Raw genomic sequence first — 23,501 nt, forward strand, 5'->3', positions numbered from 1 at the left:
TCATTCCCATTTCTTTTTTCCATTCCTTTACTTACAGCTCTTCACAATGGCTCTTCCAGACTTCCTCTACTCTTTTCATGTCACCACTAGACACTGGGTCCCTGCTCTCTGATCTGAAGAGGATACCTCTTACTTCACCAGGAAAATAAATTTTCAGAGAGAGACTTCTTCATCTTCTTTTCATGAACTCTGGCTGCCTTCCAATCCATGCCTCGTAATGCAGCCACCACCACTTCCTATTCGAATCCTTCCATGACTTCGCATTTCTCTTAGGATAAAATAGCAATGTGTTGTTACATTCTAGAATGAGCTCCTTATCTGACTGTATGCTGGCACTTTGAGTATCTGGTCTACAGGGCACTGCATCCCCTGGACATGATGGGGGCATGATCTCTGCAGCCTCATCTTGCACCCCTCTCCCGTTCATTTTTCAGGAGTCCAGCCCACAGTGGACTCCTTTCACACCTACATACTTCAGTGGTTCATTGTCCATGCTTACCCCTCTACATGAAATATCCCCTTCAGTCTGCACCTGGTTAATGCCTCCTCATCTTTATCAGGTCATGTGTCACATTGCCAAGGAAACATTCCCTTACCTGTTCTATTCATCAAATCCCCCTACCATAAGCTCTCATAACACCATGTACCTCTCGTTCATAGCCTTCATCACATTTCACAGCCATTTTAAGAGAGTTACTCACCGTATGGTCCATGAGGAAGAGATCTCGTCTATTTTGCATCGCCAGTGACTAGCACAGTTACTACATGCCATATGTAACTATAACACTAGTTATAACACTTCTTAAATGAACAAATGAATGTACCTAATCAGTGATCAAGCCCTGGCAGTTTTTCCTTTATAGCGTCTCTCATACTTCTTTCTTCTATTTGCGTTGCCATTACTCCACCATTTATTATTTTACATGTGGATTATGATGATTGCTTCAGAGAATAGTAGGTCTTCCTACTTCAGGCTCTCCTTACATCATTTATTACGCCTCCCAGGGTTCATGGATCATGCTATTGCTCTGCCCAAACCTTCCATGACACCCGTTGCCAACACAATAAAGCCAAACGTTTAAGAATGACATTTAGAACTTTCCACAATTTGGCTTTAATTTCACTTTTCAGACTTGTTTTTAACCTATGGGTCTAATCATCTCTACATCTTTGCTCCCTTCCAGCTCTACGTATTATGTCAAAAACTCTTCTAGTCACTGCCCTTATGTCTCCTTCTCTGGGAAAGCTTCACTGAGAATCCAAGCAAGATATGGATCCTTTCTCTCCTCTAAACTTGTGAACGGTTTATTTAATAGGACACACCTGGAACTGCCATAAGGCATCTGCATCTTCTCTTCCCTGCTGATATCTGAGCTCTCTGAGAGTGGGGATACATCTCTGTGTTCTGTGTAGTTCTCAGCATTGCTGTTATACACATAGTCAACCTGGTCAGTGAATATTTGGTGAATGAATGAATGAATGAATGAATGAATGAATGAATGAAATGAGTTCTCTGGCTCTTTCTCTCTTTTTCTACTTTTCAAGGTTCTGTATTTAGTTACATTTGGACAATAGGCTGCTTCATATCAACGTAATAACCAAGCTCACAGAGTGTTGCAAATAGCTGCTAAGAGCATCCCTCCGCCACTTTAGAACAGCTTGTTCCGTCTCAAATGAAGAGCAGGATTCCATCCTTATTAAGTGCCTTTGTTCACTTGGCCTTTAGAGACACTGGGAGCATCAGTGCTCTACATTCAGCAAAATGCCTATTTTGATTATAATTTTCCCTTGTGAATAACAGCTATCCAAAGATGTTCCTGTACAATTTTTCATCCTTTTGTAGTCATAAAATGTATTATAGCTACATACAAGCATAAAATAAATAGAAAGAACTCTGTTTATATTTGATAAAAGTTTAGGGAGAGGTCTTTATGGCACATTACCAAACTTGTTTGGGGAAATTTTAACCATGTGAAATGTGTTGGAGAGGCACCAAGAGTTCAAGAATTCTCACAATTTCTGAGGACACAGTTGCCTCACGTATAGGCACAGTGGCAGCCATCTGTGTAACAATAGTTTGGAAGATACTGTGTTAGTCCACTCATGCTGTAATAATGTGGAACACATCATCCTAAAACTTGGTGACATCAGCAAGATGTTGGGTTTTTTTGATGTAGGGGTTAGCTGTGGTGACTGTGTTTTAGACCTCCAGATGGCTGGTTTTGCTCCATGGTTGGATCCATTTGAGGTCTGTCCCACACATCTGACCCCAGGGCCCAACGGGGGGGCGGGTAGCTGCCTCCAGGGCACACTCTTCTCGCTGTGGCCACTGAAACACGGGAGGTGAGCCCACTTAAGCCCATTTAAGACCTCTGCTTGCATCATATCTGCTCACACTCCATTGACCAAAACGTGTCCCAGATCGAGTTGTATTTAGAATATGTGCATACATTTAAAGTTGGGTGATCTCACAGAATATTGCTCTTGGACAATGTGACCTTGTCATTTTGATTGACATTTGTGTACTTGATAAGCATCACAGAAACTTTTCACCTTTGAGAACTTTATGAATTTGTGGAACAATTTCTGTGGGGACAGAGGAAGGTATACTTTAGAACTCAACTATTGTTATTGCATTGCTGGGAGAAGAATTGATGATGATAAGGTCAATACAAATGAAAGATTTGAGATTCACATCTTCCTTACTAACATCAACAGTCTATGGAACATTCCTGGGGAACTGTGATGGTAGCTTTGTATGCTTTCTATCACATTACAGTTTGCCAAAGCCACTTAAGTAAAACATACATAATACATACATCTTGTTTTAGTTTTCCCCACCACTCCACCATGTATCATCAGTGTATCACCTAACAGATAACAGAAACAGAAACTGAGGGAATTTATTGCTAGAACACCTGCTTCACAAGAACTACTAATGGAGGTTCTTCAGATGGTATCAGACTCAAATCCGTAACGACAAAACAAGACAAAGAATTCCGATTAAAATAATGGTGTAGGCAATTCTAAAAAAACAAAATAAATTCACATTTCTCCTTTCTTAACTGATTTAAAAGTGCATAAATGTTATATTATTGTGCACATAACAGATATGTAGTATATTTGACAATACGGGCAAAAGAGGCAGTGGGAACAAAGCTGTGTTAGAGTAAGAATGACACTAGAGCATAACCTGAATCCCTAGGAAGAAATGAAGAGAACCAGAAATGGTAAATAAACAGATTAACCTAACAAACCCTATTAATATTTATTTGCTCTTATTTCTTCTCTCAGTTCCCTTAAAAGAGGTAAGATTATTTACAGTCATACTTATGACAGTGTGTTGTTGAGTATGTGATGTATATAAATGTAACAAAAGCAAAAAAGGATGAGGGAAGAGAGGTAGATAAAAGAAAAGTTTCTATATCTGACTGGAATGAAGTTAGTTTAAATTGAAGTAGATTCTGATAAGATGTAGATTGTAAGCTTTAGGACAGCCATTAACTAAAAAAAATTGATAATAATAAATGGAATGAAATGTTACACTAGAAACTATCCATTTAATATATAAGGAGACAATGGAAGAAGAATAGAGCAACAACAACAACAAAACCCCCCCAAAACATGAGACATGTAGAAAACAAAAGGTAAAATGACATAGACCTTACCATATCAATAATAAAATTAGATGTGAATGAATGAAACAATCCAGTCAAAAGGCAGGATTATCAAACTGGATAAAAAACAAAAAACATGTTATCTACAGGAGATACTCCTTAGATTTAAAGATATAAATACATTCAAAATAAAAGATGAAAAAATGTACATCATGCAAATAGCAGCCATAAGAATGCTGTAGTGGCTGGGGCGCCTAGGTGGCTCAGTCGGTTGGGCGTCTGCCTTCGGCTCAGGTCATGATCCCAGGGTCCTGGGATCAAGCCCCACATCGGGCTCTCTGCTCAGCGGGAGGCCTGCTTCTCCCTCTCCCACTCCCCCTGCTTGTGTTCCCTCTCTCACTGTGTCTCTGTCAAAAATTTAAATCTTAAAAAAAAAAAAAAAAGAATGCTGTAGTGGCTATACAAATACTAGACAAAATAGACCTTAAAACAGTAGTTGCTGGATATAAAGAGGGAGATTTTATGGTGACAAAAGGGTCAATCCATCAGGAAGACATAAGAATCATTAACATGTGCAACTAATAAGAGAACACCAAAATGCGAGAAGATAGCAAAATGCATGAAGAATTAAAGGGAGAAATAGAGAATTCAGCAATATTAGTTGAAGACTTCAATACCCCAGTGTCAATAATGGATAGATCAAGATCAAGTAGGCAGAAGATTGATCAGTAGATAGAAGACCTGAGCCATGCTATAAATTAACTAGACCTAACAAAGATCTGTAAAACACTTAACCCAACAAGACTTAAATTCACCTTCTTAAGTACATATGAAACACTCTCCATGGTAGGTCATGTTCTAGGCCATAAGACAAGAGACTGAAACCCACATACTCTGCAGGTGGGAATGTAAAATAGTGCTGTCATTTTACAAAATGGTCTGACAGTTTCTCAAAATTTGAACATAAGAGTTATTCATGATCCCGCACTTTCCACTACCAGATATATACTCAACAGAAGTAAAAACTTAGGTCCACACAAAAACTTTTAAGTGATGTTCATAGAAGCATATTAATAATATCAAAAGGTAGAAATAACCCAAATGTCAATCTATTGATCAATGAATAAACAAAATGTGGAATATTCATACAACGAAATGTTTTTCAGCTATGAAAAGGAATGAATTATTGATACATGTTACAGCATGGATGAACCATGGAAGCATTATGCAAAGTGAAAGAAATCACTCACAAAAGACTACATATTATATAACTCCATTTATTATGAAATGCCCAGAATAGGCAAATCTGTAGAGACAGAAAGTAGATGAGTGGTTGCCTAGGGTTGAGAGGATTGAGGAGAATGGCAAAAGACTACTGATGTGTCTTGAGTTTTTTGTGGAGGGACAAAAATCTTCTAAAATTGGATTTTGGTGCTGGTTGAACAACTCCATGGATTGCATTGAATTGCTTACATTAAATGGGTGAAATGATGTTAAATTATGTAATGTAAATTATATCTCAGTGCTGCTAAAATTATGATGAATTTTATGCTTAGAAATTTGAAAATTCATCCAAAATTACATTTTCTTAAAAAATGCAACTGAACAATAACCCAAGAAAGAAAAGAGTATCTAATAACCTTGATTAAGTACCTTTACAGAAAACAATTTCCAGAGATAACTGAGTTTCTTGGTAAATTCTTCCAAATATTTAGGGAAGAAATAGCAATCTTACTTAAAAATCTTCCAGGAAACAGAAATAAAACACTACTCAAATCCCTTTTTTTTTTTTTAAGGAAGGTAGCATAAGCTTCAGACCAAAGCTGAAAAGAGTATTACAAGAATGGAATCACAGGCCAATTTCTCTTCTGAACATGCATGGAAAAATTATAAACAAAAGCACAACCTGTATCCATGGTATGTAAAACTATAATACATCCCAACTGAATTGGTTTTATTCTGGTGATGCGTAGTTGGCTTAATATTCAAACATAAAACAGATCTCAGGAATAAATTCGAATGGAAAGAATTCATTTAAAAAAGAAGTAAAAAAAGTCAATCAGGAGAAACACAAGAGTGAATAAACACAACAGATAATGCCTTATGAAAAATAGATGAAAAATACTCCATAAATTATGGAATATTCTAAAATTTTAAAATACAAAAAGCAGTTGAAAGATTCAAGAGAAAGTGACAAATACTGAATATAGGCAAAAAAAAGAAATCAAATATACAAATGATAGGAGCACCAAATGAATAAAATCAAAGCAAGGAAACAACAAATACTAACAGTATAATTTAAGAACTTTTCTAAAATAATAATAGAATAGTAAAAGTAATACTAATAGAAACTGCATATTGAACAAGTATATTACATACCTGAGAATAGTAAGTCAGAATGATCAACACCAAGATGTATTCTAGAGAAATTTTAGACCTAAAATGGGAGGTTGGAATTTTAATCCTAACAAAACTAACTTTTAACTATAAAGGGTACAGACCAACTATTAATCAACATGCAAGAACTCAGGTTATCTTAATTCCATGAACCTTTATGAAGGAAACTATTAAAAAAAGAGTATCACACAGCCAAAATGACTGGAGATAATCAATATAAGTACGGCTAGTGAGCATTAAATATAGTACTGCTTGTAGCATGAGAGGTAAATGAGGGTTAAACAGGAAGGACTATCATATGCAAAGGCTTTATGCTCTGGCAATGTAGGTATCAGTCCTATAAATGACAGAGAAACACTGAACAAACACCAAATGAAGTTAAAACTGTTTTCAATCATTGTTTATTAAACATAATATTGAAATTGCAATTCTGAGTCTGTTCTGTGAGTAAGATTGAATGGAACAAATGAGAAATTATGGAGTATTCTATTTTTTTTTTAAAGATTTTATTTATTTGAGAGAGAATTTGTGCACACGCGGGAGGTGGAGCAGAGGGAGAGAGACAAGCAGACTCTGCATTCAGTGTGAGCTCAATACAGGGCTCAGTCTCACAACCCTGAGATCATGACCTGAGTCCAATGCTTAACTGACTGAGCCACCCAGGTGCCCCTGGAGTATTCTAGTTATAACATCCGTTGTGAGCTAGGGAACTTGGGTTCTCAGGACGGAGAAAATAGAATACAGAGGTAATATAGAGGAGGTTTATTAAAAACTGCAGTGCTGAATTAGAATTATCTGTCTATAATTAATAAGTCATTTTAGCTGTATATATATATTTTAAAGATTTTATTTATTTGAGTGAGAAAGAGAGCATGTGTGCATACAAGTGGGGGAGGGCGAGGGAGAAGGACAAGCAGACTCCCCGCTGAGCAGGGAGCCAGACCCAGGGCTTGATTCCAGGACCCTGAGATCATGACCTGAGTTGAAGGCAGGTGCTTAATCGACTGAGCCACCCAGGCAAGGCATTTTAACCATATTTATATAGATAAAGGTATTTAGGTCTATGTTTATATAAATTTATATATAACTATATACTATGTATATAGTTATATATGAAAAATGTGTCGAACACACACACACACAGTCTTTGTCTATTTTTTTTTTTAAAGATTTTATTTATTTATTTGAGAGAGAATGAGATAGAGAGAGAGAGAGCATGAGAGGGGGGAGGGTCAGAGGGAGAAGCAGACTCCCTGCTGAGCAAGGAGCCCGATGCAGGACTCGATCCTGGGACTCCAGGATCATGACCTGAGCCAAAGGCAGTCGCTTAACCAACTGAGCCACCCAGGCGCCCCACAGTCTTTGTCTATTGAATAGGCCTAGAACCAATGATCAACTCAGTAAAAAAAAAAAATATCCATAGGGCTCAGATTATGGTCTTCAAATGGCTGATTTAAGGTCTCTGGTGCATTTGTGTGAAATGTACTTGGAAAATTTTGTGAGACCAAATAACAAGGAAGTTATCAAAGAGCACCATTTCAAAAGGACTCAGTGGCCAAAATGTGAGGAGGCTTTCCGTGGACAATAGAACAATTTGAACTTCAGTGGGATAATAATTACAATGAATTAAAATCCATCAACTAGGTTTAAATCCATGGGTTTCTACAGATACCAAAAAAAAAAAAAAAGTCAACTTATGAGGATCATTGGGGAAGAATTCATTATAATGAAAACTGATTTTTAGAATGGTAGAGGTAGAATTGGGTGGGGTGAGAGAATAACCAAAATTTTATCCTGCCTTTCCAATGTGAACTGTATCACTGTGAAACCAAATGGTAGATGAGGGGATAGATCTCTTCATAAAAGTTTTCCTGCCAATAAGTGGAAAAGAAGTGATCAAGTTAGAATATCACAATTTTGCAATCTCTGATGAATTTATGTTGGGACTTGGCAGAATTTGGAAATGCAAGATTAACTCCTAAGAACTATGGGTTCTGGTGATTGAAAAAAAAATTTGGGGTGCCTGGGTGGCTCAGATGGTTAAGCGTCTGCCTTCGGCTCAGGTCATGATCCCAAGGTCCTGGGATCGAGTCCCACATCGGGCTCCCGGCTCGGCGGGGAGCCTGCTTCTCCCTCTGACCCTCTCCCCTCTCATGCTGTTTCTCTCTCGCTCACTCTCTAAAAAATAAATAAAATCTTTAAAAAAAAAGAAAAAAAATTTGTATATTCACTGAGTATCAGTGGCTCCTGACATCACAAAGAGACCAATAAGCAGACATTATCTGCTCCCTGACAAATGATACACCACAGTCTATAGTATTCCCAAAAGGATTGACTAGTTTCTTATTTTCCAGGAAACATAGAGGACAGAGGAACATATTTAATTACACCATGGACATGTACTCAGCAAAATCCATATTGTGAGGAACTCTACAAGTCAAGTGGCCTGTATTCTTCAACAGATTTATTGAAGGTCAGTAAAAGGATGGAAAGGTGACTTATAGAGTAAAAGAGAATAAGTCATTATTTAAAACAACAAAACTAAACCGTGCTGTCTAGGGATACAGACTTGGATGATAAATTTATAAGAAATTTAAGGATGAGTCAATTATAAAAGTGAGGAAAATGATTACTTTTTGGAAGAAAGAACTTATAATTGGATCAGGACACCAGGGGGGCTTCAGGCAAAGTTCTATTTCTTTAATTGGATGGTGATTACAAGAGTATTTGTCTTATAATATCATTAAGCTATATATTTGCCTTTTGTGGTTTCCTGACTATAACATATTTTATAACAAAAAATGTTTTAAAAAATCAAACACCTAGGAATAAATATAACAAAAAGTTTATGAAAACTCTATATGGAAAACTAAAAAACTTTGAGATAAATCAGACTTAAATAAACGGATATCACTGGTCATTGATTGCATGATTCAATATTGTAAATCAGTAATCTCCAAACTTTCTACAGATTCAATGCAGTAAGAATCAGTATCTCTCCTGTGTGTGTGTGTGTGTCTGTCTGTCTGTCTGTAAATTGACAAGCTGAATCTAAAATTTATATGAAGATTCATAGTAAGACATGAAAAAGAACAAAGTTGGAAGACTATATATCACACAACATGACTCATTAAAACTATGATAATTAAAACAATGTGGTACTGACAAAAGAATAAAAATAGAGCAATGGAAGAGAGCAGCAGGTTTGGCCCCTACCCAGATAGATAAGGTCACTTCATTTATGACAAAGGTGACAATACAATGGATAAAGGATTTTTTTTTTCAATAAATGCTTATATGTCATTTATGGAAAAAATTTATATTGATCCTATGTCACTCCATATACAAAAGTCAATTCCAGATGGATTATTGATCTAAGTGATCAGCAAAATGATCACTGAAGAGTGAAAAGGTAAACCAAAGAGTGACAGAAGATCAATATTCATTTCTGACAAGAACTTTGTTCCCAAAAAAGTACTTGATTCCAGAAAAAAATAGACAACCCAACAGAAAAATTGGCACTAAGCTTGAACAGGCACTTCACAGAATAGAATATCCAAAATCACTCAAAAAAACCATGACAAGGTACTCATCTTAATAAGGGAAAAGAAAAGTAATTTAGTTAAAAATTTAAAACACAATTTAATTAATCACGGAAATGGAAACCACAATGGGATACCACTATATGCGCACTATAATGGCCAAGATGAAAAAAGCTGATGAAGATGCGGAGCTGCTGGAACTCCCACACACTGCTGGTAGTAAATCAATATGTGCACTTTAGAAACTACTGACAGTAGTGTGGGAAGTGAAAGTATATGTAGCCTAGGACCTGGCAGTCATACTCCTAGTATATACTCAGCACATACGTGTATATATATGTCCCAAGAGGCCTGCAGAAGAGTGTTCAAAGAAGCACTATTTATATAGCCCCAAACTAGAAATAACCCAAATGTCTATCAAGAGCAAAATAAATAAAATATAACTTAATACAATAGAATACAACAAAAGTGAATGAACTCTTGCTCCAAGCAGAAATAATGGCTGAATCACAAATTTCATGTTGACTGAAAGAAGCCAGATGCAAATGAGCACTTACCATAAATTAGTTATCTGTTGCTCCATAACAAATTACCACAACATTTAGCTGCTTAAAGCATACATTTATTTATCTCAGTTTCTGTGGCTCAGGAACCCAGGTGTGGCTTAGCCAGTGCCTCTGCCTCAGTGCTGTAATTTAGGTTGTCCGCGGGAGCTGTCGTCTTGTTTGAAAACTGAACTGAGGGAGGATCTGCCTCCAAGTGTGCTTATTTGGTTCTGGACGGGACTCCTTCTTCATAGGTGACTGGCTGGGGGCTGTGACCTCCTTGCCTTAGGGTCTCTGGTGGTGCAGTTCAGTGACACAGCAGTTGTCTCTATCACAGGGAGCAAGAGGGAGAACAAGGTAGGACCTTTGTCTGCTAATCTTGGAAGTGCCATCTCTCACTTTTGTGACATTCTATTGTTATAAGTAAGTCATGAGTTCCAGCCCATACTCAAGGGGAGGAGATGACACAAGGCCATCAATACCAGGAGGCAGAGGTCATTGGAACTCATTTTGAAGCTGCCTACCACCTGAAGTGATTCCATTTTTGAAGTTCTAAAACAGGTGAAATAAATCCATGATGAGAGGAATCAGAACTGTGTATCCCGATGGGGCTTTGGGTTGGTTGCTGGTAATGTAAGAGTGCGAAGCTCTTGTTCCACAGGGGTTCTTTATAAAAACTCCTTGCAACTTCTGATTTGTGCACTTCTGAATGCATGTTACATTTCTATTTTAACATTTACTTAAAAATAAAGAGTTAGTTTTCTACCCTATAGGCTCATCCTGCTGATAAACAACTTTCATTGTCCCTAATCATGATCTTCCCCCCCTCTCCTGGGCCAGGCAGTAAAATACAAACCCAATTTATACTCTGCCACTTAAAAGCTGACAATTTAGCAAAAGTGCAGACAGCATTGTGTTCGGAAAAAATATGGGTTAAGGAGTCAGACTGAAGTTCAAATCCAGGTTTCACCACTCCCTGGTTGTGTGACCTTGGTCTTTATTTTCCCCGTCTGTATTATTAGTATGCATCAGAGTATTGCGTGGTAAACTAATAACTGGAAATCATACAATATACACCTATTGTAAAAGGACTTGAAGTTCCTCCAAAGACTCATAATGGCTTCTTTCTTCTTCTTTTTTTTTTTTTTAAGATTTTATTTATTTATTTATTTGAGAGAGAGAGAGAGAGAACCTCAAGCTGACTCTGTGCTGAGCCTGGAGCCCAACATGGGGCTTGACTCCAAGACCCCGAAATCATGACCCAAGCTGAAATCAAGAGTTAGACGTCTAACCGACTGAGCCACCCAGGCGCCCTTCATAATGGTTTATAATGGCAACATCTGTACAATTTCCTCACATCACTATGGCCTTCATGCTCAGGTTGGCCTGACTCCCACGCCTCTGCTCATCCTTACCCAGGCAGAATATTCCTGAAACATTCTCTTAGATTTAACTTCAGGTAGATTGCTCTACTTATCCCTACACATCTTCATCCTACAACAGTGATCTCTCAGTCAGCCTCAGAATATACTGACACACAGATCTGAAGAAGATATTTGCTTTATTTTCTTCTCAGGTATTTTCCTTTAGGAATCACTGCTTAATCAACAGGGAAGTGGTTAATTACGCCCATGTCCATTTTGTGGAATTCTATGTGGCCAGTAAAATATGTAGCAAATTTGCATATGTTGATGTAGCAAAGTATCCATGATACATCGTAAAGGGAAACAGGCGAGATACAGGACAGTCAGACAAGTACCATGCCCACTAGAAGGTAAGATATGTGAGATCAGAGACCAAGTCCATCTTATATATCTGCAGCGTCTAGTGGACACACAGCAGGCACTTGTAAATATTTGTGGATTGAATGTCAGAGCACAGAAAATGACCTGGAAGAACACACATCACATTGTTACCAGAGTTACCCTCCTCTGGAGGAGCATTTTTTGTTTACCACATTTCTGATGTTCCAGGCAGTTTTATTAGAATGTATTTATGTTTTATGCTTTCTGGCACCCAAGATGCTTGGCCCTCCAGCAGTCAGCACCTGTGTCTCTTTGTTGCTAGGGTGACTTCAGGCTACCAGAAACAGCTTTGCCTGTGGCCTGGGGAGCCAGACATGGCTGGTCATTCATGTTCCTGTCCCCACCCAGCTTTTAACAAATAACTGACAGAAGGAGTATACAGACTCCCGCAGTCTAGCCCTTGATTGGGCAACTCAAAGGCATGCATTTTGATTCTGTACAGCTCCCCTGTGATTCACCCTAAATGACTTCACTGGCTCCAGGGGACTTTACTTGAAATTGCACTTTCTTTCTGGCCTCCTTCCAGTTCAAGCTCCCCTGGATTGTCTTAGAACGGTTCCCCCTCTGAGTCTGCTTCTGGGGACTCAATCTAAGTCACTTATGTAATTAAAAACCATAAAAACAGATGGTGCCTATTAGAAGATGAGGCAGATGACCTCCTCACCTTAGACTTGTCACCCTCCATAGCTTTAAATTAATCAGAAAATGTGTCCAGCCACAGCTTCATAACTGACAGGGCCCAGGGCAAAATGAGAATGTGGGTCCTTTGAAAAGCAGGAAAAAAGTGGTGTTAGCCGTACTAAAACATAGAAGCTTTTCCTTTTTTCCAAAGTCTCTCTCTCTCAACTTGTCAGGGTATTTTGTTGTTCTAAGTAAAGAAAAACTAAAATTTGGCATCATCAGCATGAATTTTTTCACTCATCTTTATCTCATGTAATGTGAGTTTTAATTGCATATATAAGAGCTTTTCAGTGCAAAATTACAAATTACACAATTTATCCTTCATAGGTTGTATATGCGTATGTATTTCTTTCTTACCTATGCCGTGGAAACGCTGCATGAAACTCACTCAACTGTTTTAATTTTACTTTTCAACGTGTACACTTTCTCCCCTGATTCCTACCTTCTGCTCAGTGTTGTGTGAATAAGGACTGAAAGGGAAAAGAACCATGGGTTGCCCTCTCCTTCTATGTCATCATTTCCAGGGTAAGCAATTGGCTGATAGAGGAAAGTAAATGAGTAGGGAAGGAAATGATAGGTTCCTTGGTCGTTGATGTTTCTCAGAACTCCATTGCCTTCCCTGTGTTCAAAGGACTTTGATGAGAATGTAAAGCACAGCCTCCAGGGGCTGTCAGTCCCTCTGCTCACTCAGACGTTCTGGTGACATGGGGTGAGTCTGCCCACGCTGCAGGTCCAGCTGAATGCAGTGCACGTGGAGCATGGTGACTGCTGTGTATGATTGGGGCAACAAGAACAGTGGGAATGCTACTTACCGCACGGGCCCCTCTTCTTATAGGCATGCGCCATTGTCCCATTGACTTCACTTAGAAAACACAAGCTGAAAGATACAATTAAGAATTTTGAGACAGATGAGAGTAGAATATTAAACCAAGATAGGGGTTCTTCTAAGTGTGGAACCCTGGGGGACTGCTCATGAAGGTAGCCCTGGCTGGAGTACAGAGGTAAATAAGGCCTAGGCCTTGCTCCGTCCTTAAGGCATTTAGCCCACACATCTCTTGGTTGCTGGTTTTGGCAGACTTCAGGGCAACTGGGGCTTCTGGGCTGGCACACCAATCTAAGTCTCTTTCAGATTTCACAAACCTCTGATGAATACTCGTTTTTATTGGATGTTTCTTAAACGAATTTTTATTTTCTATCAGAGTAATGCATGCACTTTGAAACATCAGTTCTTGGAACAAACAGGGTTGCTGGAGTGGAAGCGGGTAGGAGGATGGGGTAACTGGGTGATGGGTATTAAGGAGGGCACATGATGTAATGAACACTGGGTGTTATATGCAACTGATGAATCATTAAACTCTACCCTGAACCTAATAATGCAACATATGTTAACTAACTTTAATTTAAATAATAACAAAAGAAACATCAGATCTTGCTAGAAATCTTATAACAGAAATGCTATGTCCCTTCTCCCCCCATCTCCTTCTATCTCAAGTCCTGCCTTCCAAAGGCAATGGCTTTAAATTCCTGTAGCCATTTCTTGCAATATTTATCTCCATATTTTTGAACAGTATGCTTTTAATCATTATTTTACTGAATCGTCAATTTTAGACCTTATACATTGTTCTCTTACAAGGGAAACTGAGAATACCACTTTCACCACCAGCTCCGTTTTCCCACCCATATCCTAATATAGTTATTTTATAATATATGGTTAAATCAGTATGCAGTTTTTACATTATTGTTATACGTTATGATGCATCACACATCATTGTATATTACAAACATATTCAATATAATATTCAGTAAATTACATTCTTTACATGATTACATGTGATCAGATAAATATTGTTGACTGTTGTGTCCAGTAGTATAACTCTAATTGTGTTAACTTTCGAGGAAAATATTTTGTTCTTCATACGGGGAATATAATTTAAATTTACACATATTATTTTTAATTCACCAGATTTCCTGTGTATCTTAAATTTCATGCCCATTGCTATGTGCTCAAGACCATCAAGCAATCATTGCCTTTATTCCCCTGAAGACAGTCCTCCATCCTCTTATTCAGTATAGACTACTTGTTTTCTGAACCTGCTGCACAGTTGCCACCCAGGGGCTTCCATTCCATGCACTCTTGTTTGGGGACCCCATTTCCTATACGCTAAATTATCCTTTTTCTTGTTTTTCCCTCTCATTTTAACGGTGACACATCCACCAGGAGCTCCCTAACACTAAGTGCAAGGGAGATCAATTTTCGGAGACCTCAAATGTCTTTTTATTCCCTCAAATGTCTTTTTATTCCATCTTTTCCTCATGATTGTTTGTCAAAGTAGAGAATACAAGTTGGGAAATAATTTTCTGTTAGGATTTTGACAGCATTCTTCACTGGATCTGGCTTTCATAAGTACTCCTGAGAAGTCCAGTGCAATTCGGATTTCCCTATTTTTTGGTAATATGTGGTTTTTCTTCTGATACTGTAAGTAGTTCTCTTTTTATCCCAGGTTCTCTGAAATTTCCTCCGGCCTGCCTGACTGTGGATCTTTTCATTTTTTGTTCATGGTACTTAGTGGTCTCTTTGTATTGAGAAGCTCAGTCCTTCATTTCTGACCATACCGTAGGATATGCTTATAAAATAATTTTTCTCCCTTCTCCCTTCTGGAGGACCTACTCAGTTGGATTCTTGTCTTCTTGGGCCAAGCCTCTAGCTTCTACTCTCTTCTCTTTTTGTCTTTTAGTTCACTTCTTTGGGACATTTCTTTAAAGATTGTTTTCTGTCCTACCTATGAATGATTTTCCTTTTGGAAATTATTTTTGACTTCTAAGCATACTTTCTTGTGCTATGGCATTCAATTTTTATGATATTCTAGTCACGTTTCAAGTATGCAGTATTTTTTGTTATCTCCAAGGGTATTAATAATATAGTTTTTTTTTATAGTTTTCTTTGGCTTCCTTTATTATCTCCTTTTCCTCTAAGTTCTATTATTTGTGGGTTTTTTTAGTCTCTATCTTTCATGTTTTAGGTTTTTCTTAAGTGTATGGTGAACTTTGGATTTCTGCCCATCTTTAGAAATAAGACCTTTAGTATATGGAGACTCTATGTACAAATGTGTATCTTACTCCAGAGGAGTTGCGTGGAGAGCTTCTTTTTGGGATTGGACACTCAGATATCTGTATCGGGAGGGCTTTTCTCTGGAATTTAAAGTTCTCATGGGCAAGGCCCACTGATCTCCTGCCTTGGTTTCTGTAACTGCTGGAGGTTTTGAAGCAATGGTGGGTGCTTGAGGTGTGTGGTAAGATGGGAACTCCCATTCTGAAGGCATTTTCAGGCAGTCCTGGCACCTCACCCCACACTCTGCTTTACTTGGATCTCTGAGCTCAAAAACTGTTCAGTTCCACTTCTCCAGTGATTAATCACCAACCCTGCACTCTCTTTGAGGCAGGGTGCAAGGATGGGGAGGAGGTAGAAGAAAACTAATTTGGTTGTTCAGTGATGGATAGAAACCAAGGAAGGGGAGGTGATCTAACTACTCAGAGCTATAACCGATCCCTTGTTTTTAGCCTCCCCCATGCCCCCTTATTTCTTATTTGGCATCTCTAATAAGTCACCTGGTACTTTGTGAGCATTAAGGTATTATGTTTAGAAATAATTGCAAACTTTATTTTTCTATTTTTTAATTTTAATTTTAATTTTAATTTTTTAAAAAGATTTTATTTATTTGACAGAGAGAGATACAGCGAGAGAGGGAACACAAGCAGCGGGAGTGGGAGAGGGAGAAGCAGACTTCCCGCGGAGCAGGAAGCCCGATGCGGGGCTCGATCCCAGGACCCTAGGACCATGACCCGAGCTGAAGGCAGACGCCCAACGACTGAGCCACCCAATTAGGCGCCCCTAATTGCAAACTTTAAAAAAGTTGCATGAATTCCTGTATTTTTAAAAATGTTATGCCATTACTCTATCTGTCTCTATATTAATCTCTTTCCTGAACATTTGATAGTAAGATGCATATATTATGGTCCCTTTCCCTGAGACCTTCAGAGTTTTTCTAAAATAGACTTCTTTACATACCCACATTAAACTTACGTCATATGGGGCACAGCCTTCTTCAAGGGCTAAGTGGGACAGTACCTCTCAAAGACTCCAAAGAGGGTGAGGCCACAAAGAAAAAGACAAAGGAGGTATGGTGGTTCCCCATGAATGTGTGGTGAAATAAGTCACTGGAGCCACCCTTTTTACCAGTGTTGTCCTTTACTCCTAGACGAGTTGAAAATTCAGGGGCGGTATGGTTCACCTGGCTCCCCCAGGCTCTTTACCTGCCCTAGGTTCTGGATTCTAGACCTAGAAAAGCAACTTTTAGCTCCTATCACATGGGGCAGACTTAGAGAGCAAGTAAAGCCTAGAGTCTGAGAAATTTAATTTATTATTTTAACAGTCTGTTGAATAATACTGCATATTATCATTGTTTTTGTTTTCCAACTTCAAGTGCCAAGATTTTCAGTGACCCATTAGGTAGAGAAGGCAGAACTAAGATACTCGGGACATGAGCCTCCCATGCCAGTGATCTCTTTCATGTACTTGGGGCTTAGGACTTATCAAAGGAGAGTTCGTGGTTGGAAAGAGCTCAGAGACTCGTCTTTTGTTACACAGAAAGTCATTCCTGGATCCTATTTCTTTGGGTATCTCTGTACACACATAGTTGATGAAACAATCAGACAAGATTTCTATACTAAGAGGGCTAGTATGAGAGAGTCCCAAATGGGGAGGGGGAAATTGTCTAGGGGAGATGCCTCAGTCTTGCTCTGCTTCAGTACTGTTTCCTTCCCCTTCTCCAACTCTTGCCCATGTGGGAGAACATAAAGGCGGAAAAGCTCATTGATAGAGAGATAAGATAGAGAAATAACTCACACCAAGAAACATTTTCAACTGCTTTGTGCTCACTCCCAGGGCTCACAGCTGATGTAACTAGGGACCATCATTCACTTTGTTCAGAGTTGGACAGAAAGCACAAAGAGTTGTTCCTTAGCAGGTATCACTGACATTATGCACAAGGGAGTTATATACCACCGTATCTCACTCCACATCTCCTGTCAAGGCAGTCACAGTGCATGAATTGGCTGATCCTTGGTAATGAAGAGCACAGAACATTCTGAGTCCAGCTCTCACAAAGTTCTTTAACATGGGCAAGTGGATGAATGTTCTAGATCGTCACTCGTTTTCTGTCAAACCATATACTGAAGTCCATTCAAAGCTCTCTTTCTGGGAATAAATGAAAGTGGAAAATGTTTTCTGTTCTTGTTGCCTTTAAAAAATACAGGTATGTTTATATCCAGGCACGCAAACGTGTGTGTGTGTGTGTGTGTGTGTATTCCCAGAATAAACCTCCACTTCTGAAAGTAACCCCAGCACATAATCTGGTAAGAAGGAATTTCTAATTCCAGTATCTTTACAATATCCATTGAAGAATATACTGAAAACTTTATATACCCCAGGATATAAAGTTCAGCAAAGCAACTGTCCAAAGATACTCAAGTCTTATGGATTGGGATTTTCTAATTATGGCAGATTGTATTTCTCAAAAATGACCATAGCAGTATTTCAAGTCCCACGTTCCCTTCCAGAGCTTTGCTAGCCTCTACCAAAAGTTGGATTCTATTTATCTTTCCCTTAAAGTTGGGTGGCACTTCCTGGCTGGGTCAATGAATAGAATGCAGCAGACAGGAGTGTGTTCCTTTCTTAGGGCTGCCATAACAAAGTATCTGTGTGAATTAAACAACAGAAATATATTGTCTTACAGTTCTCAAGCATAGAATTCTGAAACCAAGGCATCATCAAGATTGATTCCTTTTGGAGTACTCTGAGGGAAAGTCTGTTCCAGGCTTCTTTCCTAGCTTCTGGTGATTGCCAGAAAACCTTGCCATCCTTGGTTTGCAGATGCATCATTCCAATCTCTGATTCCATTGTCACATGGCAGTCTTCCTTGTGTGTGTGTCCCATGTCCAAATTTTCCTCTTCTTTTCAGGATGACATTCATTGGATTAGGGCCCACCCTAATCCAATATGGCCCCATCTTAATTTGATTAAGACGCCCCCCCCTTTTTTAAGTAGGTTCTACACCCAGCATGGAGCCTAGTGTGAGGCTTGAACTCACAACCCTGAGATCAAGACCTGAGCTGAATCAAGAGTTGGATGCTTAGCCAACTAAGCCACCCAGGCACCCCAAGACCCAATATTTAAATAAGGTCACATTAACAGGTACTGGGGGTTACAACTTGAACATGTCTTTTGAGGAGATACAGTTCAACCCACAAGAGTGAGGTTAAGTGATTTCTAAGTTTAAGTCATAAGAGGGAATCCAACTTCTGTCTGGATCTTTCTCTCTAAGGATACTAACCTTTGGAACCCAGCCACCATTTTGTGAGAAACCCCAGACACAAGAAGAGGCCACATTTGGGTGTTCTGGCTGACAGCCCCAGCTAAGATTCTAACTGAAAAGGCTGGCAGATAATTCTAAAACCAGCCTTTGAGGGGTGCTACCTGTTACTGATGAACTGTCTCTACTGATCCCTGTCAAAATTGCAGATTCATCAGCAAAATAAATGTAGTTGGTCTTTTAATCCTTTAAGTTTTTGTTGTTGTTATTGTTGTTTGTTTGTTAATCCATTAAGTTTTAGGGTGGTTTGTTACACAGCGTTTGATTACTGGAACACCACCCAATGTCCACTGCCCTACCTGAGACATCTGAGTCTTCTGTGCTAGGATAACCCTCTGTAATGAGAATGTGGCCTTGGGATCTGGTTGTGGGTTTGTTTTGGGTTCATCATCCTTCTCTCAGGACACAGCTGAAGCAGGTTGACTAGGTATATAGATATTATCTGTTTCAGCCTGGCTTAAAGTTCAGCCACGTACTTAAAGTTTTTATTACTGACTTTGCTTGTGAGGCATCGCTCCTATCCTCTGGAGTTCCAACCAGAGGCATTGAAGTGTAGCTCTGATGGCTTACTAGTTGTGTGATCTGACCCAAATTACTTAAACTCTCCAAGCTTTAGTGTCCACATCTGTAAAATGGGCGTAATGATATCTACCTCCTTTATGTAAGCTCGTAGCTCAATATCTGGCCCATTGTAAGTATTCAATTAAAAAAAAGGTGACTGTTTTCATTGAAAGTTAAAATGTTTAAAATTTTTTTCTATGTAAAATAACCTTTTGGTGGAGGTTGTACAAATTTGTAGAGTGTATCTTTGTACCCAACTGTAAGACTGCACTACTTTGAAATCACAATTCTTCAGGATCAGATAAGGGACAGTAAATACTTATTACAGCAATATAGTCTTTCTTGCTACAACTTACAAGGACATATTTAAGATTGGTGGCACTAAGCCAGGAGAGACTATAAAATTGACAAGCTGAAAGGAGTTTTCTTTTTCTAACTAGCTGTTAGAAAAAAAGCCCCCTGGGGCGCCTGGGTGGCTCAGTTGGTTAAACGACTGCCTTACGCTCAGGTCATGATCCCGTGGTCCTGGGATCGAGTCCCCTGTCACAGAGCCTGCTTCTCCCTCTGCCTTCCATTCCTCCTGCTTGTGCTTGCTCTCAATCTCTCTATTAAATAGATAAATAAAATCTTTAAAAAAAAAAGTTTTCTGGGGCGCCTGGGTGGCTCAGTTGGTTAAACGACTGCCTTCGGCTCAGGTCATGATCCTGGAGTCCCAGGATCGAGTCCCGCATCGGGCTCCCTGACCGGCAGGGAGTCTGCTTCTCCCTCTGACCCTCCTCCCTCTCATGCTCTCTGTCTCTCATTCTCTCTGTCCCAAATAAATAAATAAAATCTTTAAAAAAAAAGAAAAAGAAAAAGAAAAAAAGCCCCCTTACAAAAAAAAAAAAAAAAGTCCTACATCAAATGCTTGGGAAATTCTAACTAAATAGTTTCTCTTTTCTGATGGCAAGATTTATCCTTTTAGAAACACACATGGCATGAGACTTTGTGAATTTTGCTGGGATGAGTTTGAAGACTATAGGATTAGCTAGATTTGGGGGGAGCACTTAATTGGTCCTGGAATTTCAAGTGGGAGCCAAGCTTAATGCTTCCAAGTCATGCTGTTTTTATATGTGAGATTCTATTCTGGTAATTTTTTTTTAAAAGATTTTATTTATTTATTTGAGAGAGAATGAGAGACAGAGAGCACGAGAGGGAAGAGGGTCAGAGGGAGAAGCAAACCCCCCGCTGAGCAGGGAGCCCGATGTGGGACTCGATCCCGGGACTCCAGGATCATGACCTGAGCCAAAGGCAGTCGCTTAACCAACTGAGCCACCCAGGCGCCCTATTCTGGTAATTTTTATTTAGCCTTTTGTATGTGTCAGGAACTTGGACATTTTATGAACTGCAAAATAAATATGAATTTCATCCATATAGCTTTTGGCAGAAAGAAGTTTCTTTCAACAGAGTCTATTTAGTTTTATTTGTTTTATTCTCATACTTACCAGTGCATACTAAAGGGAATCCATTCTTATTTATATTACTGTCCTTTTTTAGAGTTCCTTTCCACTTTTCACAAACCTGGACTCTACTGGTAAATGACTTTTTGTCCCTGCATTCCATGGAAGGCTTAACAGACCCTGAAGGATAAGTGGAAAGTAATCAAAACTCAAACTTGCAAATCTGTGCACTTGAAAATGTGTAGCCGGAGTCCATTCTTTTTGTCTGGAGCCTTGATTCTGTTGCTAGGTGGCAATGTTCCCTTACCAAAAAGGTGGTTAGAGTCTGCAGGTCCCTTTCTGAAACAGAAAGGAAAACACTAGCCTTATTGCCTCTTCATTAGCAACTTTTCAACCAGGTTTCCTGGTTTTAGCCCACAAAGAGGCACTAACACTGTCAGAAATTGCCAGGCTGGAATCACCAAAACCAAAATGTCTTCCTCCTCGCCACTGTCCATTGCAAAATCAGGCAGTCAGTGGTATCAAGCACATGGTTGTTTCCGGTAACTGTACAAATCCACTGCAGTCAGGGACCATAGCTATCCCAGACCCTAGTAAACAAGTGATATAATCTCACTTGTCCAGTGACTGCTGGTATAGTATTAAGTTCACAAAAGAGCTCTAGCATTGTGGTCAAGAAACGTCTGTGGTGGTGTGCTTAAGAACTACTGAAGGTTCCTTTTTAAAAAGGAATTGATTTACTCCGATACCAGATAGAGTTGCCAGATTTAGAAAATAAAAATGCAGGGCAGCCAGTTAAATGTGAATTTCAGGTGAACAATGAATTTTTTTTTAAAGTCGGGTTTATTGAAGTACTATTTACATATGATAAAATTCACCCTTTTTAGGTATACAGTTCTATATATTTTTACAAATATATACATCATGTAACTACTACCACACTCAACATCTAGAATAGTTCCATCCCCCAAAATTTCCTCCATGCCCCCTTTTAGCCAATCCCTCACTTACCCTCCACCCCTGACAACCACTGATCAGTTTGCTGTCTTTGGAAGCTTACCTCTAACACAGTATAGTTGGAATCATACAATACATAGCCTTTTGTGTCTGGCTTCGTCCATGTAGCACAATGTGAACACTGATGGAATTTTTTTTTTTTTTTTTTTTTAGTGTGAGTATGACCCATGGAATAATTGGGTCTCACTTACAATAAAAAGGTATCTGTTGTTTATCTGAAAATTTCTCAATCAGCGGGCCAGGAGTGGAACTTGGAACCCGCATTTCAACAAAAACCCATAGTGTTTCCCATACAGGTGATTCTTCGATCACACTTTCACACAGTGAGATTCTGAAGCAGTAGGGTTGTGAATCTGCTTGAGAATCTGCTTCATTCAATCAATTACTGGGAAAATATTCATAGAAACTCAGTACTTTCGGGGCGCCTGGGTGGCTCAGTCATTAAGCGTCTGCCTTCAGCTCAGGTCATGATCCCAGGGTCCTGGGATCGAGCCCCGCAACGGGCTCCCTGCTCAGCGGGAAGCCTGCTTCTCCCTCTCCCACTCCCCCTGCTGTGTTCCCTCTCTCACTGTCTCTCTCTCTCTGTCAAATAAATAAAATCTTAAAAAAAAAAAAAAAGAAACTCAGTACTTTCACACAATTCAGGAGGTTGCAGGATTGCCCAAAATTCACAAACTCCACGAACTCCAGACTGAGAACTGGAGTGTTGTCATCTCGTGTGCTTTACTGAAAAGCTCAAGTTTTCCCCAGGAGTGAGAGGAAAACAAGTTTGTTTGGGTTTCTGCCACTCCCTCTATTCACCATCTTTCCCCATGCTTCTCTGAGCAAGGGGGATTTTTTTTATCTTTCCACAGGGTATAAGGCCTTTCCATTACTATTTCAATGTTTGTTTATTAAAGCAGAAGTGGCTTAATCATTTACAGATCATAAAAGCCATACATAGTGATGACAAAAAGCTAAAATTGCAAAGAAAATTGGAAAATAGAAAAACAGTAATGCATAGTCCTACTGCCCAAAGAGGTAGTGAGATAATAATTTTAAAGATTTTATTTATTTATTTTTTAGAGAGCGAGCGAGAGAGAAACAGCATGAGAGGGGTGAGGGTCAGAGGGAGAAGCAGGCTCCCCGCTGAGCCGGGAGCCCGATGTGGGACTCGATCCCAGGACCCTGGGATCATGACCTGAGCCGAAGGCAGACGCTCAACCATCTGAGCCACCCAGGTGCCTGAGATAATAATTTTATTTAATTGTCTTCATTTTTTTTTCATAGTTGTGATAATAATGTAACGATGCCTGGGTCCTATGCCAAATATTCTGATTGATTTGGTATGGGGTGTGTTCTGGACTCAGCAGTTTTCAAAGGCTTCTTAGGTGATTGTAACATGCAGCGGAGTTTGAGAACCATAGCTCCAGCCACCTGCCATGGATTTGCTCTCTGGGTTCTTGCTATATTCTCAATTGGTTGGCCTT

At 39.2% G+C, this 23,501-nt stretch overlaps 1 long non-coding RNA gene across 1 annotated transcript in view; it reads left to right on the forward strand.

Annotated features, from left to right (window-relative positions):
- Nucleotides 1-5,420: 5,420 nt before the first annotated feature.
- The window catches only part of LOC118026265, a 102,589-nt gene continuing 84,508 nt past the window's right edge, over nt 5,421-23,501 (forward strand). Inside the window, exons 1-2 of the long non-coding RNA XR_004683510.1 lie at nt 5,421-5,534; nt 8,369-8,487. This is a non-coding gene — a long non-coding RNA (uncharacterized LOC118026265). The remainder of the gene's footprint in view (nt 5,535-8,368; nt 8,488-23,501) is intronic.

The sequence above is a fragment of the Mirounga leonina genome, unplaced genomic scaffold (assembly GCF_011800145.1).
Source record: "Mirounga leonina isolate KUSES-001 unplaced genomic scaffold, KU_Mleo_1.0 Mir_224, whole genome shotgun sequence".
NCBI classification, from domain to species: Eukaryota; Metazoa; Chordata; class Mammalia; order Carnivora; family Phocidae; genus Mirounga; species Mirounga leonina.